This window comes from Coregonus clupeaformis, chromosome 23, assembly GCF_020615455.1.
Source record: "Coregonus clupeaformis isolate EN_2021a chromosome 23, ASM2061545v1, whole genome shotgun sequence".
Lineage (NCBI taxonomy): Eukaryota > Metazoa > Chordata > Actinopteri > Salmoniformes > Salmonidae > Coregonus > Coregonus clupeaformis.
The window spans coordinates 52,922,300-52,939,107 of NC_059214.1; the positions used below are offsets into that span (position 1 = coordinate 52,922,300).

At 46.6% G+C, this 16,808-nt stretch overlaps 1 protein-coding gene across 1 annotated transcript in view; it reads right to left on the reverse strand.

Annotated features, from left to right (window-relative positions):
- si:dkey-230p4.1 (trichohyalin) overlaps nt 1-15,555 on the reverse strand; it is an 85,011-nt gene extending 69,456 nt beyond the window's left edge. The window contains exon 1 of the mRNA XM_045206478.1: nt 15,417-15,555. The gene's annotated coding sequence lies outside the window, so the exon portion shown is untranslated. The remainder of the gene's footprint in view (nt 1-15,416) is intronic.
- Nucleotides 15,556-16,808: the final 1,253 nt, after the last annotated feature.

Consider the following 16,808-nt stretch of genomic DNA (forward strand, 5'->3'; position numbering starts at 1 on the left):
CTACTCATATAGAATGTCCAGTTAGTCTGTGTTGCCACCCTAGAGTCACGCACTACTCATATAGAATGTCCAGTTAGTCTGTGTTGCCACCCTAGAGTCACGCACTACTCATATAGAATGTCCAGTTAGTCTGTGTTGCCGCCCTAGAGTCACGCACTACTCATATAGAATGTCCAGTTAGTCTGTGTTGCCACCCCTAGAGTCACGCACTACTCATATAGAATGTCCAGTTAGTCTGTGTTGCCACCCTAGAGTCACGCACTACTCATATAGAATGTCCAGTTAGTCTGTGTTGCCACCCCTAGAGTCACGCACTACTCATATAGAATGTCCAGTTAGTCTGTGTTGCCACCCTAGAGTCACGCACTACTCATATAGAATGTCCAGTTAGTCTGTGTTGCCACCCTAGAGTCACGCACTACTCATATAGAATGTCCAGTTAGTCTGTGTTGCCACCCTAGAGTCACGCACTACTCATATAGAATGTCCAGTTAGTCTGTGTTGCCACCCTAGAGTCACGCACTACTCATATAGAATGTCCAGTTAGTCTGTGTTGCCACCCTAGAGTCACGCACTACTCATATAGAATGTCCAGTTAGTCTGTGTTGCCACCCTAGAGTCACGCACTACTCATATAGAATGTCCAGTTAGTCTGTGTTGCCGCCCCTAGAGTCACGCACTACTCATATAGAATGTCCAGTTAGTCTGTGTTGCCACCCTAGAGTCACGCACTACTCATATAGAATGTCCAGTTAGTCTGTGTTGCCACCCTAGAGTCACGCACTACTCATATAGAATGTCCAGTTAGTCTGTGTTGCCGCCCTAGAGTCACGCACTACTCATATAGAATGTCCAGTTAGTCTGTGTTGCCACCCTAGAGTCACGCATTACTCATATAGAATGTCCAGTTAGTCTGTGTTGCCGCCCTAGAGTCACGCACTACTCATATAGAATGTCCAGTTAGTCTGTGTTGCCCCCCTAGAGTCACGCACTACTCATATAGAATGTCCAGTTAGTCTGTGTTGCCGCCCTAGAGTCACGCACTACTCATATAGAATGTCCAGTTAGTCTGTGTTGCCACCCTAGAGTCACGCACTACTCAATAGAATGTCCAGTTAGTCTGTGTTGCCACCCTAGAGTCACGCACTACTCATATAGAATGTCCAGTTAGTCTGTGTTGCCGCCCTAGAGTCACGCACTACTCATATAGAATGTCCAGTTAGTCTGTGTTGCCACCCTAGAGTCACGCACTACTCATATAGAATGTCCAGTTAGTCTGTGTTGCCCCCTAGAGTCACGCACTACTCATATAGAATGTCCAGTTAGTCTGTGTTGCCACCCTAGAGTCACGCACTACTCATATAGAATGTCCAGTTAGTCTGTGTTGCCACCCCTAGAGTCACGCACTACTCATATAGAATGTCCAGTTAGTCTGTGTTGCCACCCCTAGAGTCACGCACTACTCATATAGAATGTCCAGTTAGTCTGTGTTGCCACCCTAGAGTCACGCACTACTCATATAGAATGTCCAGTTAGTCTGTGTTGCCACCTAGAGTCACGCACTACTCATATAGAATGTCCAGTTAGTCTGTGTTGCCACCCTAGAGTCACGCACTACTCATATAGAATGTCCAGTTAGTCTGTGTTGCCACCCTAGAGTCACGCACTACTCATATAGAATGTCCAGTTAGTCTGTGTTGCCACCCTAGAGTCACGCACTACCCATATAGAATGTCCAGTTAGTCTGTGTTGCCGCCCTAGAGTCTCATATAGAATGTCCAGTTAGTCTGTGTTGCCGCCCTAGAGTCACGCACTACTCATATAGAATGTCCAGTTAGTCTGTGTTGCCACCCTAGAGTCACGCACTACTCATATAGAATGTCCAGTTAGTCTGTGTTGCCACCCCTAGAGTCACGCACTACTCATATAGAATGTCCAGTTAGTCTGTGTTGCCGCCCTAGAGTCACGCACTACTCATATAGAATGTCCAGTTAGTCTGTGTTGCCACCCTAGAGTCACGCACTACTCATATAGAATGTCCAGTTAGTCTGTGTTGCCGCCTAGAGTCACGCACTACTCATATAGAATGTCCAGTTAGTCTGTGTTGCCACCCTAGAGTCACGCACTACTCATATAGAATGTCCAGTTAGTCTGTGTTGCCACCCTAGAGTCACGCACTACTCATATAGAATGTCCAGTTAGTCTGTGTTGCCACCCTAGAGTCACGCACTACTCATATAGAATGTCCAGTTAGTCTGTGTTGCCACCCCTAGAGTCACGCACTACTCATATAGAATGTCCAGTTAGTCTGTGTTGCCACCCCTAGAGTCACGCACTACTCATATAGAATGTCCAGTTAGTCTGTGTTGCCACCCTAGAGTCACGCACTACTCATATAGAATGTCCAGTTAGTCTGTGTTGCCACCCTAGAGTCACGCACTACTCATATAGAATGTCCAGTTAGTCTGTGTTGCCACCCCTAGAGTCACGCACTACTCATATAGAATGTCCAGTTAGTCTGTGTTGCCACCCTAGAGTCACGCACTACTCATATAGAATGTCCAGTTAGTCTGTGTTGCCGCCCCTAGAGTCACGCACTACTCATATAGAATGTCCAGTTAGTCTGTGTTGCCACCCTAGAGTCACGCACTACTCATATAGAATGTCCAGTTAGTCTGTGTTGCCGCCCTAGAGTCACGCACTACTCATATAGAATGTCCAGTTAGTCTGTGTTGCCACCCTAGAGTCACGCACTACTCATATAGAATGTCCAGTTAGTCTGTGTTGCCACCCTAGAGTCACGCACTACTCATATAGAATGTCCAGTTAGTCTGTGTTGCCACCCTAGAGTCACGCACTACTCATATAGAATGTCCAGTTAGTCTGTGTTGCCAACCCTAGAGTCACGCACTACTCATATAGAATGTCCAGTTAGTCTGTGTTGCCACCCTAGAGTCACGCACTACTCATATAGAATGTCCAGTTAGTCTGTGTTGCCACCCTAGAGTCACGCACTACTCATATAGAATGTCCAGTTAGTCTGTGTTGCCACCCTAGAGTCACGCACTACTCATATAGAATGTCCAGTTAGTCTGTGTTGCCACCCTAGAGTCACGCACTACTCATATAGAATGTCCAGTTAGTCTGTGTTGCCACCCTAGAGTCACGCACTACTCATATAGAATGTCCAGTTAGTCTGTGTTGCCGCCCTAGAGTCACGCACTACTCATATAGAATGTCCAGTTAGTCTGTGTTGCCACCCTAGAGTCACGCACTACTCATATAGAATGTCCAGTTAGTCTGTGTTGCCACCCTAGAGTCACGCACTACTCATATAGAATGTCCAGTTAGTCTGTGTTGCCACTCCTAGATGTCAGTCTGTGTGCACTACTCATATAGAATGTCCAGTTAGTCTGTGTTGCCACCCTAGAGTCACGCACTACTCATATAGAATGTCCAGTTAGTCTGTGTTGCCACCCTAGAGTCACGCACTACTCATATAGAATGTCCAGTTAGTCTGTGTTGCCGCCCTAGAGTCACGCACTACTCATATAGAATGTCCAGTTAGTCTGTGTTGCCACCCTAGAGTCACGCACTACTCAATAGAATGTCCAGTTAGTCTGTGTTGCCGCCCTAGAGTCACGCACTACTCATATAGAATGTCCAGTTAGTCTGTGTTGCCACCCTAGAGTCACGCACTACTCATATAGAATGTCCAGTTAGTCTGTGTTGCCGCCCTAGAGTCACGCACTACTCATATAGAATGTCCAGTTAGTCTGTGTTGCCGACCCAGAGTCACGCACTACTCATATAGAATGTCCAGTTAGTCTGTGTTGCCACCCTAGAGTCACGCACTACTCATATAGAATGTCCAGTTAGTCTGTGTTGCCGCCCTAGAGTCACGCACTACTCATATAGAATGTCCAGTTAGTCTGTGTTGCCACCCTAGAGTCACGCACTACTCATATAGAATGTCCAGTTAGTCTGTGTTGCCACCCTAGAGTCACGCACTACTCATATAGAATGTCCAGTTAGTCTGTGTTGCCACCCTAGAGTCACGCACTACTCATATAGAATGTCCAGTTAGTCTGTGTTGCCGCCCTAGAGTCACGCACTACTCATATAGAATGTCCAGTTAGTCTGTGTTGCCGCCCTAGAGTCACGCACTACTCATATAGAATGTCCAGTTAGTCTGTGTTGCCGCCCTAGAGTCACGCACTACTCATATAGAATGTCCAGTTAGTCCGTGTTGCCACCCTAGAGTCACGCACTACTCATATAGAATGTCCAGTTAGTCTGTGTTGCCACCCTAGAGTCACGCACTACTCATATAGAATGTCCAGTTAGTCTGTGTTGCCACCCTAGAGTCACGCACTACTCATATAGAATGTCCAGTTAGTCTGTGTTGCCACCCTAGAGTCACGCACTACTCATATAGAATGTCCAGTTAGTCTGTGTTGCCACCCTAGAGTCACGCACTACTCATATAGAATGTCCAGTTAGTCTGTGTTGCCGCCCTAGAGTCACGCACTACTCATATAGAATGTCCAGTTAGTCTGTGTTGCCACCCTAGAGTCACGCACTACTCATATAGAATGTCCAGTTAGTCTGTGTTGCCACCCTAGAGTCACGCACTACTCATATAGAATGTCCAGTTAGTCTGTGTTGCCACCCTAGAGTCACGCACTACTCATATAGAATGTCCAGTTAGTCTGTGTTGCCACCCTAGAGTCACGCACTACTCATATAGAATGTCCAGTTAGTCTGTGTTGCCACCCCTAGAGTCACGCACTACTCATATAGAATGTCCAGTTAGTCTGTGTTGCCACCCTAGAGTCACGCACTACTCATATAGAATGTCCAGTTAGTCTGTGTTGCCACCCTAGAGTCACGCACTACTCATATAGAATGTCCAGTTAGTCTGTGTTGCCGCCCTAGAGTCACGCACTACTCATATAGAATGTCCAGTTAGTCTGTGTTGCCACCCTAGAGTCACGCACTACTCATATAGAATGTCCAGTTAGTCTGTGTTGCCACCCTAGAGTCACGCACTACTCATATAGAATGTCCAGTTAGTCTGTGTTGCCACCCCAGAGTCACGCACTACTCATATAGAATGTCCAGTTAGTCTGTGTTGCCACCCTAGAGTCACGCACTACTCATATAGAATGTCCAGTTAGTCTGTGTTGCCACCCCTAGAGTCACGCACTACTCATATAGAATGTCCAGTTAGTCTGTGTTGCCACCCTAGAGTCACGCACTACTCATATAGAATGTCCAGTTAGTCTGTGTTGCCACCCTAGAGTCACGCACTACTCATATAGAATGTCCAGTTAGTCTGTGTTGCCACCCTAGAGTCACGCACTACTCATATAGAATGTCCAGTTAGTCTGTGTTGCCACCCTAGAGTCACGCACTACTCATATAGAATGTCCAGTTAGTCTGTGTTGCCGCCCTAGAGTCACGCACTACTCATATAGAATGTCCAGTTAGTCTGTGTTGCCACCCTAGAGTCACGCACTACTCATATAGAATGTCCAGTTAGTCTGTGTTGCCACCCTAGAGTCACGCACTACTCATATAGAATGTCCAGTTAGTCTGTGTTGCCACCCTAGAGTCACGCACTACTCATATAGAATGTCCAGTTAGTCTGTGTTGCCACCCTAGAGTCACGCACTACTCATATAGAATGTCCAGTTAGTCTGTGTTGCCACCCTAGAGTCACGCACTACTCATATAGAATGTCCAGTTAGTCTGTGTTGCCACCCTAGAGTCACGCACTACTCATATAGAATGTCCAGTTAGTCTGTGTTGCCGCCCTAGAGTCACGCACTACTCATATAGAATGTCCAGTTAGTCTGTGTTGCCACCCTAGAGTCACGCACTACTCATATAGAATGTCCAGTTAGTCTGTGTTGCCACCCCTAGAGTCACGCACTACTCATATAGAATGTCCAGTTAGTCTGTGTTGCCACCCCAGAGTCACGCACTACTCATATAGAATGTCCAGTTAGTCTGTGTTGCCACCCTAGAGTCACGCACTACTCATATAGAATGTCCAGTTAGTCTGTGTTGCCACCCTAGAGTCACGCACTACTCATATAGAATGTCCAGTTAGTCTGTGTTGCCACCCTAGAGTCACGCACTACTCATATAGAATGTCCAGTTAGTCTGTGTTGCCACCCTAGAGTCACGCACTACTCATATAGAATGTCCAGTTAGTCTGTGTTGCCACCCCAGAGTCACGCACTACTCATATAGAATGTCCAGTTAGTCTGTGTTGCCACCCTAGAGTCACGCACTACTCATATAGAATGTCCAGTTAGTCTGTGTTGCCACCCTAGAGTCACGCACTACTCATATAGAATGTCCAGTTAGTCTGTGTTGCCAGCCCTAGAGTCACGCACTACTCATATAGAATGTCCAGTTAGTCTGTGTTGCCGCCCCTAGAGTCACGCACTACTCATATAGAATGTCCAGTTAGTCTGTGTTGCCGCCCTAGAGTCACGCACTACTCATATAGAATGTCCAGTTAGTCTGTGTTGCCACCCTAGAGTCACGCACTACTCATATAGAATGTCCAGTTAGTCTGTGTTGCCGCCCTAGAGTCACGCACTACTCATATAGAATGTCCAGTTAGTCTGTGTTGCCGCCCCTAGAGTCACGCACTACTCATATAGAATGTCCAGTTAGTCTGTGTTGCCACCCTAGAGTCACGCACTACTCATATAGAATGTCCAGTTAGTCTGTGTTGCCGCCCTAGAGTCACGCACTACTCATATAGAATGTCCAGTTAGTCTGTGTTGCCGCCCTAGAGTCACGCACTACTCATATAGAATGTCCAGTTAGTCTGTGTTGCCGCCCCTAGAGTCACGCACTACTCATATAGAATGTCCAGTTAGTCTGTGTTGCCGCCTAGAGTCACGCACTACTCATATAGAATGTCCAGTTAGTCTGTGTTGCCACCCCTAGAGTCACGCACTACTCATATAGAATGTCCAGTTAGTCTGTGTTGCCACCCTAGAGTCACGCACTACTCATATAGAATGTCCAGTTAGTCTGTGTTGCCACCCTAGAGTCACGCACTACTCATATAGAATGTCCAGTTAGTCTGTGTTGCCACCCTAGAGTCACGCACTACTCATATAGAATGTCCAGTTAGTCTGTGTTGCCGCCCCTAGAGTCACGCACTACTCATATAGAATGTCCAGTTAGTCTGTGTTGCCGCCCTAGAGTCACGCACTACTCATATAGAATGTCCAGTTAGTCTGTGTTGCCGCCTAGAGTCACGCACTACTCATATAGAATGTCCAGTTAGTCTGTGTTGCCACCCTAGAGTCACGCACTACTCATATAGAATGTCCAGTTAGTCTGTGTTGCCACCCTAGAGTCACGCACTACTCATATAGAATGTCCAGTTAGTCTGTGTTGCCACCCTAGAGTCACGCACTACTCATATAGAATGTCCAGTTAGTCTGTGTTGCCACCCCTAGAGTCACGCACTACTCATATAGAATGTCCAGTTAGTCTGTGTTGCCGCCCTAGAGTCACGCACTACTCATATAGAATGTCCAGTTAGTCTGTGTTGCCACCCCTAGAGTCACGCACTACTCATATAGAATGTCCAGTTAGTCTGTGTTGCCACCCCTAGAGTCACGCACTACTCATATAGAATGTCCAGTTAGTCTGTGTTGCCACCCTAGAGTCACGCACTACTCATATAGAATGTCCAGTTAGTCTGTGTTGCCACCCTAGAGTCACGCACTACTCATATAGAATGTCCAGTTAGTCTGTGTTGCCACCCTAGAGTCACGCACTACTCATATAGAATGTCCAGTTAGTCTGTGTTGCCGCCCTAGAGTCACGCACTACTCATATAGAATGTCCAGTTAGTCTGTGTTGCCCCCCTAGAGTCACGCACTACTCATATAGAATGTCCAGTTAGTCTGTGTTGCCACCCCTAGAGTCACGCACTACTCATATAGAATGTCCAGTTAGTCTGTGTTGCCACCCTAGAGTCACGCACTACTCATATAGAATGTCCAGTTAGTCTGTGTTGCCGCCCTAGAGTCACGCACTACTCATATAGAATGTCCAGTTAGTCTGTGTTGCCACCCTAGAGTCACGCACTACTCATATAGAATGTCCAGTTAGTCTGTGTTGCCACCCTAGAGTCACGCACTACTCATATAGAATGTCCAGTTAGTCTGTGTTGCCAGCCCTAGAGTCACGCAATACTCATATAGAATGTCCAGTTAGTCTGTGTTGCCACCCTAGAGTCACGCACTACTCATATAGAATGTCCAGTTAGTCTGTGTTGCCGCCCTAGAGTCACGCACTACTCATATAGAATGTCCAGTTAGTCTGTGTTGCCACCCTAGAGTCACGCACTACTCATATAGAATGTCCAGTTAGTCTGTGTTGCCACCCTAGAGTCACGCACTACTCATATAGAATGTCCAGTTAGTCTGTGTTGCCGCCCTAGAGTCACGCACTACTCATATAGAATGTCCAGTTAGTCTGTGTTGCCACCCTAGAGTCACGCACTACTCGTATAGAATGTCCAGTTAGTCTGTGTTGCCACCCCTAGAGTCACGCACTACTCATATAGAATGTCCAGTTAGTCCGTGTTGCCAGCCTAGAGTCACGCACTACTCATATAGAATGTCCAGTTAGTCTGTGTTGCCACCCTAGAGTCACGCACTACTCATATAGAATGTCCAGTTAGTCCGTGTTGCCGCCCTAGAGTCACGCACTACTCATATAGAATGTCCAGTTAGTCTGTGTTGCCACCCTAGAGTCACGCACTACTCATATAGAATGTCCAGTTAGTCTGTGTTGCCGCCTAGAGTCACGCACTACTCATATAGAATGTCCAGTTAGTCTGTGTTGCCGCCCTAGAGTCACGCACTACTCATATAGAATGTCCAGTTAGTCTGTGTTGCCACCCTAGAGTCACGCACTACTCATATAGAATGTCCAGTTAGTCTGTGTTGCCACCCTAGAGTCACGCACTACTCATATAGAATGTCCAGTTAGTCTGTGTTGCCACCCTAGAGTCACGCACTACTCATATAGAATGTCCAGTTAGTCTGTGTTGCCACCCTAGAGTCACGCACTACTCATATAGAATGTCCAGTTAGTCTGTGTTGCCACCCTAGAGTCACGCACTACTCATATAGAATGTCCAGTTAGTCCGTGTTGCCACCCTAGAGTCACGCACTACTCATATAGAATGTCCAGTTAGTCTGTGTTGCCACCCTAGAGTCACGCACTACTCATATAGAATGTCCAGTTAGTCTGTGTTGCCACCCTAGAGTCACGCACTACTCATATAGAATGTCCAGTTAGTCTGTGTTGCCACCCTAGAGTCACGCACTACTCATATAGAATGTCCAGTTAGTCTGTGTTGCCGCCCTAGAGTCACGCACTACTCATATAGAATGTCCAGTTAGTCTGTGTTGCCACCCTAGAGTCACGCACTACTCATATAGAATGTCCAGTTAGTCTGTGTTGCCACCCTAGAGTCACGCACTACTCATATAGAATGTCCAGTTAGTCTGTGTTGCCACCCTAGAGTCACGCACTACTCATATAGAATGTCCAGTTAGTCTGTGTTGCCACCCTAGAGTCACGCACTACTCATATAGAATGTCCAGTTAGTCTGTGTTGCCACCCTAGAGTCACGCACTACTCATATAGAATGTCCAGTTAGTCTGTGTTGCCACCCTAGAGTCACGCACTACTCATATAGAATGTCCAGTTAGTCTGTGTTGCCACCCTAGAGTCACGCACTACTCATATAGAATGTCCAGTTAGTCTGTGTTGCCACCCTAGAGTCACGCACTACTCATATAGAATGTCCAGTTAGTCTGTGTTGCCGCCCTAGAGTCACGCACTACTCATATAGAATGTCCAGTTAGTCCGTGTTGCCGCCCCTAGAGTCACGCACTACTCATATAGAATGTCCAGTTAGTCTGTGTTGCCACCCTAGAGTCACGCACTACTCATATAGAATGTCCAGTTAGTCTGTGTTGCCACCCTAGAGTCACGCACTACTCATATAGAATGTCCAGTTAGTCTGTGTTGCCACCCTAGAGTCACGCACTACTCATATAGAATGTCCAGTTAGTCTGTGTTGCCCCCTAGAGTCACCGCACTACCCATATAGAATGTCCAGTTAGTCTGTGTTTGCCACCCCAGAGTCACCCACTACTCATATAGAATGTCCAGTTAGTCTGTGTTGCCGCCCTAGAGTCACGCACTACTCATATAGAATGTCCAGTTAGTCTGTGTTGCCACCCTAGAGTCACGCACTACTCATATAGAATGTCCAGTTAGTCTGTGTTGCCACCCTAGAGTCACGCACTACTCGTATAGAATGTCCAGTTAGTCTGTGTTGCCACCCTAGAGTCACGCACTACTCGTATAGAATGTCCAGTTAGTCTGTGTTGCCGCCCTAGAGTCACGCACTACTCATATAGAATGTCCAGTTAGTCCGTGTTGCCACCCCTAGAGTCACGCACTACTCATATAGAATGTCCAGTTAGTCTGTGTTGCCACCCTAGAGTCACGCACTACTCATATAGAATGTCCAGTTAGTCTGTGTTGCCGCCCCTAGAGTCACGCACTACTCATATAGAATGTCCAGTTAGTCTGTGTTGCCACCCCTAGAGTCACGCACTACTCATATAGAATGTCCAGTTAGTCTGTGTTGCCGCCCTAGAGTCACGCACTACTCATATAGAATGTCCAGTTAGTCTGTGTTGCCACCCTAGAGTCACGCACTACTCATATAGAATGTCCAGTTAGTCTGTGTTGCCGCCCTAGAGTCACGCACTACTCGTATAGAATGTCCAGTTAGTCTGTGTTGCCACCCCTAGAGTCACGCACTACTCATATAGAATGTCCAGTTAGTCTGTGTTGCCACCCTAGAGTCACGCACTACTCATATAGAATGTCCAGTTAGTCTGTGTTGCCGCCCTAGAGTCACGCACTACTCATATAGAATGTCCAGTTAGTCTGTGTTGCCACCCTAGAGTCACGCACTACTCATATAGAATGTCCAGTTAGTCTGTGTTGCCGCCCTAGAGTCACGCACTACTCATATAGAATGTCCAGTTAGTCTGTGTTGCCGCCTAGAGTCACGCACTACTCATATAGAATGTCCAGTTAGTCTGTGTTGCCGCCCTAGAGTCACGCACTACTCATATAGAATGTCCAGTTAGTCTGTGTTGCCACCCTAGAGTCACGCACTACTCATATAGAATGTCCAGTTAGTCTGTGTTGCCGCCCTAGAGTCACGCACTACTCATATAGAATGTCCAGTTAGTCTGTGTTGCCGCCCTAGAGTCACGCACTACTCATATAGAATGTCCAGTTAGTCTGTGTTGCCACCCTAGAGTCACGCACTACTCATATAGAATGTCCAGTTAGTCTGTGTTGCCACCCTAGAGTCACGCACTACTCATATAGAATGTCCAGTTAGTCTGTGTTGCCACCCGAGAGTCACGCACTACTCATATAGAATGTCCAGTTAGTCTGTGTTGCCACCCTAGAGTCACGCACTATCTCATATAGAATGTCCAGTTAGTCTGTGTTGCCACCCTAGAGTCACGCACTACTCATATAGAATGTCCAGTTAGTCTGTGTTGCCACCCTAGAGTCACGCACTACTCATATAGAATGTCCAGTTAGTCTGTGTTGCCACCCTAGAGTCACGCACTACTCATATAGAATGTCCAGTTAGTCTGTGTTGCCACCCTAGAGTCACGCACTACTCATATAGAATGTCCAGTTAGTCTGTGTTGCCGCCCTAGAGTCACGCACTACTCATATAGAATGTCCAGTTAGTCTGTGTTGCCGCCCTAGAGTCACGCACTACTCATATAGAATGTCCAGTTAGTCTGTGTTGCCACCCTAGAGTCACGCACTACTCATATAGAATGTCCAGTTAGTCTGTGTTGCCACCCTAGAGTCACGCACTACTCATATAGAATGTCCAGTTAGTCTGTGTTGCCACCCTAGAGTCACGCACTACTCATATAGAATGTCCAGTTAGTCTGTGTTGCCACCCTAGAGTCACGCACTACTCATATAGAATGTCCAGTTAGTCTGTGTTGCCACCCTAGAGTCACGCACTACTCATATAGAATGTCCAGTTAGTCTGTGTTGCCGCCCTAGAGTCACGCACTACTCATATAGAATGTCCAGTTAGTCTGTGTTGCCGCCCTAGAGTCACGCACTACTCATATAGAATGTCCAGTTAGTCTGTGTTGCCGCCCTAGAGTCACGCACTACTCATATAGAATGTCCAGTTAGTCTGTGTTGCCGCCCTAGAGTCACGCACTACTCATATAGAATGTCCAGTTAGTCTGTGTTGCCGCCCTAGAGTCACGCACTACTCATATAGAATGTCCAGTTAGTCTGTGTTGCCACCCTAGAGTCACGCACTACTCATATAGAATGTCCAGTTAGTCTGTGTTGCCGCCCTAGAGTCACGCACTACTCATATAGAATGTCCAGTTAGTCTGTGTTGCCACCCTAGAGTCACGCACTACTCATATAGAATGTCCAGTTAGTCCGTGTTGCCACCCTAGAGTCACCCACTACTCATATAGAATGTCCAGTTAGTCTGTGTTGCCGCCCTAGAGTCACGCACTACTCATATAGAATGTCCAGTTAGTCTGTGTTGCCACCCTAGAGTCACGCACTACTCATATAGAATGTCCAGTTAGTCTGTGTTGCCACCCTAGAGTCACGCACTACTCATATAGAATGTCCAGTTAGTCTGTGTTGCCGCCCTAGAGTCACCCACTACTCATATAGAATGTCCAGTTAGTCTGTGTTGCCACCCCTAGAGTCACGCACTACTCATATAGAATGTCCAGTTAGTCTGTGTTGCCACCCTAGAGTCACGCACTACTCATATAGAATGTCCAGTTAGTCTGTGTTGCCGCCCTAGAGTCACGCACTACTCATATAGAATGTCCAGTTAGTCTGTGTTGCCACCCTAGAGTCACGCACTACTCATATAGAATGTCCAGTTAGTCTGTGTTGCCACCCTAGAGTCACGCACTACTCATATAGAATGTCCAGTTAGTCTGTGTTGCCACCCTAGAGTCACGCACTACTAATATAGAATGTCCAGTTAGTCTGTGTTGCCACCCTAGAGTCACGCACTACTCATATAGAATGTCCAGTTAGTCTGTGTTGCCGCCCTAGAGTCACGCACTACTCATATAGAATGTCCAGTTAGTCTGTGTTGCCACCCTAGAGTCACGCACTACTCATATAGAATGTCCAGTTAGTCCGTGTTGCCACCCTAGAGTCACCCACTACTCATATAGAATGTCCAGTTAGTCCGTGTTGCCACCCTAGAGTCACGCACTACTCATATAGAATGTCCAGTTAGTCTGTGTTGCCGCCCTAGAGTCACGCACTACTCATATAGAATGTCCAGTTAGTCTGTGTTGCCACCCTAGAGTCACGCACTACTCATATAGAATGTCCAGTTAGTCTGTGTTGCCACCCTAGAGTCACGCACTACTCATATAGAATGTCCAGTTAGTCTGTGTTGCCGCCCTAGAGTCACGCACTACTCATATAGAATGTCCAGTTAGTCTGTGTTGCCGCCCTAGAGTCACGCACTACTCATATAGAATGTCCAGTTAGTCTGTGTTGCCACCCTAGAGTCACGCACTACTCATATAGAATGTCCAGTTAGTCTGTGTTGCCGCCCTAGAGTCACGCACTACTCATATAGAATGTCCAGTTAGTCTGTGTTGCCGCCCTAGAGTCACGCACTACTCATATAGAATGTCCAGTTAGTCTGTGTTGCCGCCCTAGAGTCACGCACTACTCATATAGAATGTCCAGTTAGTCTGTGTTGCCACCCTAGAGTCACGCACTACTCATATAGAATGTCCAGTTAGTCTGTGTTGCCACCCTAGAGTCACGCACTACTCATATAGAATGTCCAGTTAGTCTGTGTTGCCGCCCTAGAGTCACGCACTACTCATATAGAATGTCCAGTTAGTCTGTGTTGCCACCCTAGAGTCACGCACTACTCATATAGAATGTCCAGTTAGTCTGTGTTGCCGCCCTAGAGTCACGCACTACTCATATAGAATGTCCAGTTAGTCTGTGTTGCCACCCTAGAGTCACGCACTACTCATATAGAATGTCCAGTTAGTCTGTGTTGCCGCCCTAGAGTCACGCACTACTCATATAGAATGTCCAGTTAGTCTGTGTTGCCACCCTAGAGTCACGCACTACTCATATAGAATGTCCAGTTAGTCTGTGTTGCCACCCTAGAGTCACGCACTACTCATATAGAATGTCCAGTTAGTCTGTGTTGCCGCCCTAGAGTCACGCACTACTCATATAGAATGTCCAGTTAGTCTGTGTTGCCGCCCTAGAGTCACGCACTACTCATATAGAATGTCCAGTTAGTCTGTGTTGCCGCCCCTAGAGTCACGCACTACTCATATAGAATGTCCAGTTAGTCTGTGTTGCCGCCCTAGAGTCACGCACTACTCATATAGAATGTCCAGTTAGTCTGTGTTGCCACCCTAGAGTCACGCACTACTCATATAGAATGTCCAGTTAGTCTGTGTTGCCACCCTAGAGTCACGCACTACTCATATAGAATGTCCAGTTAGTCTGTGTTGCCACCCTAGAGTCACGCACTACTCATATAGAATGTCCAGTTAGTCTGTGTTGCCACCCTAGAGTCACGCACTACTCATATAGAATGTCCAGTTAGTCTGTGTTGCCACCCTAGAGTCACGCACTACTCATATAGAATGTCCAGTTAGTCTGTGTTGCCACCCTAGAGTCACGCACTACTCATATAGAACATGTTTTACTTTTATTATTCAAAAACATAAAATACTGTCAAACCGTCTAATTAAAAAACAAACGTGATATTATATTTTGGCCATGTCGTCCAGCCCTAATTTGATTTGAAGTGGGTCAGGTCAGGTTGACAGTGAGTAAAACTCTGATCCATTGTGAGCCTCCATTATTCAGCAATTCGTAATGTTATAGATAAATTCATGTTACAGATATCAGTTCAGCAGAAAACGAATTCGTAAGCACAACCACAATGATAAAAGGGGAAACATTGAATCAGGCAGAGCCCCATAGACCCAGAGTTGGTTAGTAGCGAATATACAAGTGATAGCTAGCTAGCTTTAAAAGCTCAACCTTGACCCACATAAGAAGATCAGTAGCTAGTAACATAGCAAGGTAGTTTTGGCATTGGAGAGATGAGCTCCTCATAATCAGCTTGCCAAGTAACAAGCAACGTTAACGTTAGTTGGCTAGCTAGCTAAAGCTAGTTTACAGTGAGATTAATCATACTCTAAACTAGTTAGCTAGCAATCAAGATAGCAAGTAGACAGCTTTCCTACCTTCAAAAGCAGATCCTTCGAAACATACTGTGAATGTAAACAAACGCTTTCTGTAGCCTTCAAAAAAAGTAATGAAACCTATCCCATATTTATTCAATTCATTTTGATGATCCTAAACACTTCCTCACAACACGATTCAAACCTGTAAACTTTACCTCTGACATAAAAACAGAGGAACCATGCAGAAATAACTAACTTCATAAGCAGACAGCACCACCGTGTGGCCGGAGGAGTAGTCTCCTCTAGCTGTGGCCGGAGGAGTAGTCTCCTCTAGCTGTGGCCGGAGGAGTAGTCTCCTCTAGCTGTGGCCGGAGGAGTAGTCTCCTCTAGCTGTGGCCGGAGGAGTAGTCTCCTCTAGCTGTGGCCGGAGGAGTAGTCTCCTCTAGCTGTGGCCGGAGGAGTAGTCTCCTCTAGCTTTGGCCGGAGGAGTAGTCTCCTCTAGCTGTGGCCGGAGGAGTAGTCTCCTCTAGCTGTGGCCGGAGGAGTAGTCTCCTCTAGCTTTGGCCGGAGGAGTAGTCTCCTCTAGCTGTGGCCGGAGGAGTAGTCTCCTCTAGCTTTGTGGATGGTGAGCGGGTCCAGCAGGTACCACAGAGTTGACTGTTTTTGCTTCTACCACAGGAGCCAGATATTTCTCAGAATGTACAAATCTGAAGCATCCGGTTGGAATTTCCCTTCCGAAAAAAGATTGCAGTTAATGTGCAGTATAACTGCAATATGAGGCAAATACTGCGTCCAAAATAACACTGTTTAATTTACTGCAGTAATTCTGCAATTACTGCGTCAAAAATACCACAGTCTGTAACGTAATGTTGTTTGTAACGTAATGATGCTGCTACTGTCTCTTATGACCGAAAAGAGCTTCTGGACATCAGAACAGCGATTACTCACCTTGGCGGGTTATACACTGTATCGGCAGGATAGAACAGCAGCCTCTGGTAAGACAAGGAGGTCCTCTGTAGCTCAGCTGGTAGAGCACGGCGCTTGTAACGCCAAGGTAGTGGATTCGATCCCCGGGACCACCCATACACAAAAATGTATGCACGCATGACTGTAAGTCGCTTTGGATAAAAGCGTCTGCTAAATGGCATATTATTATTATTATTACAAGGGGTGGCGGTCTGTGTATATTTGTAAACAACAGCTGGTGCACAAAATCTAATACTAAGGAAGTCTGGAGGTTTTGCTCGCCTGAGGTAGAGTCTCTCATGATAAGCTGTAGACCACACTATCTACCAAGAGAGTTTTCATCTATATTTTTCATAGCTGTCTATTTAACACCACAAACCGATGCTGGCACTAAGACCGCCCTCAATGAGCTGTATAAGGCCATAAGCAAACAGGAAAACGCTCATCCAGAGGCGGCGCTCCTAGTGGCCGGGGACTTTAATGCAG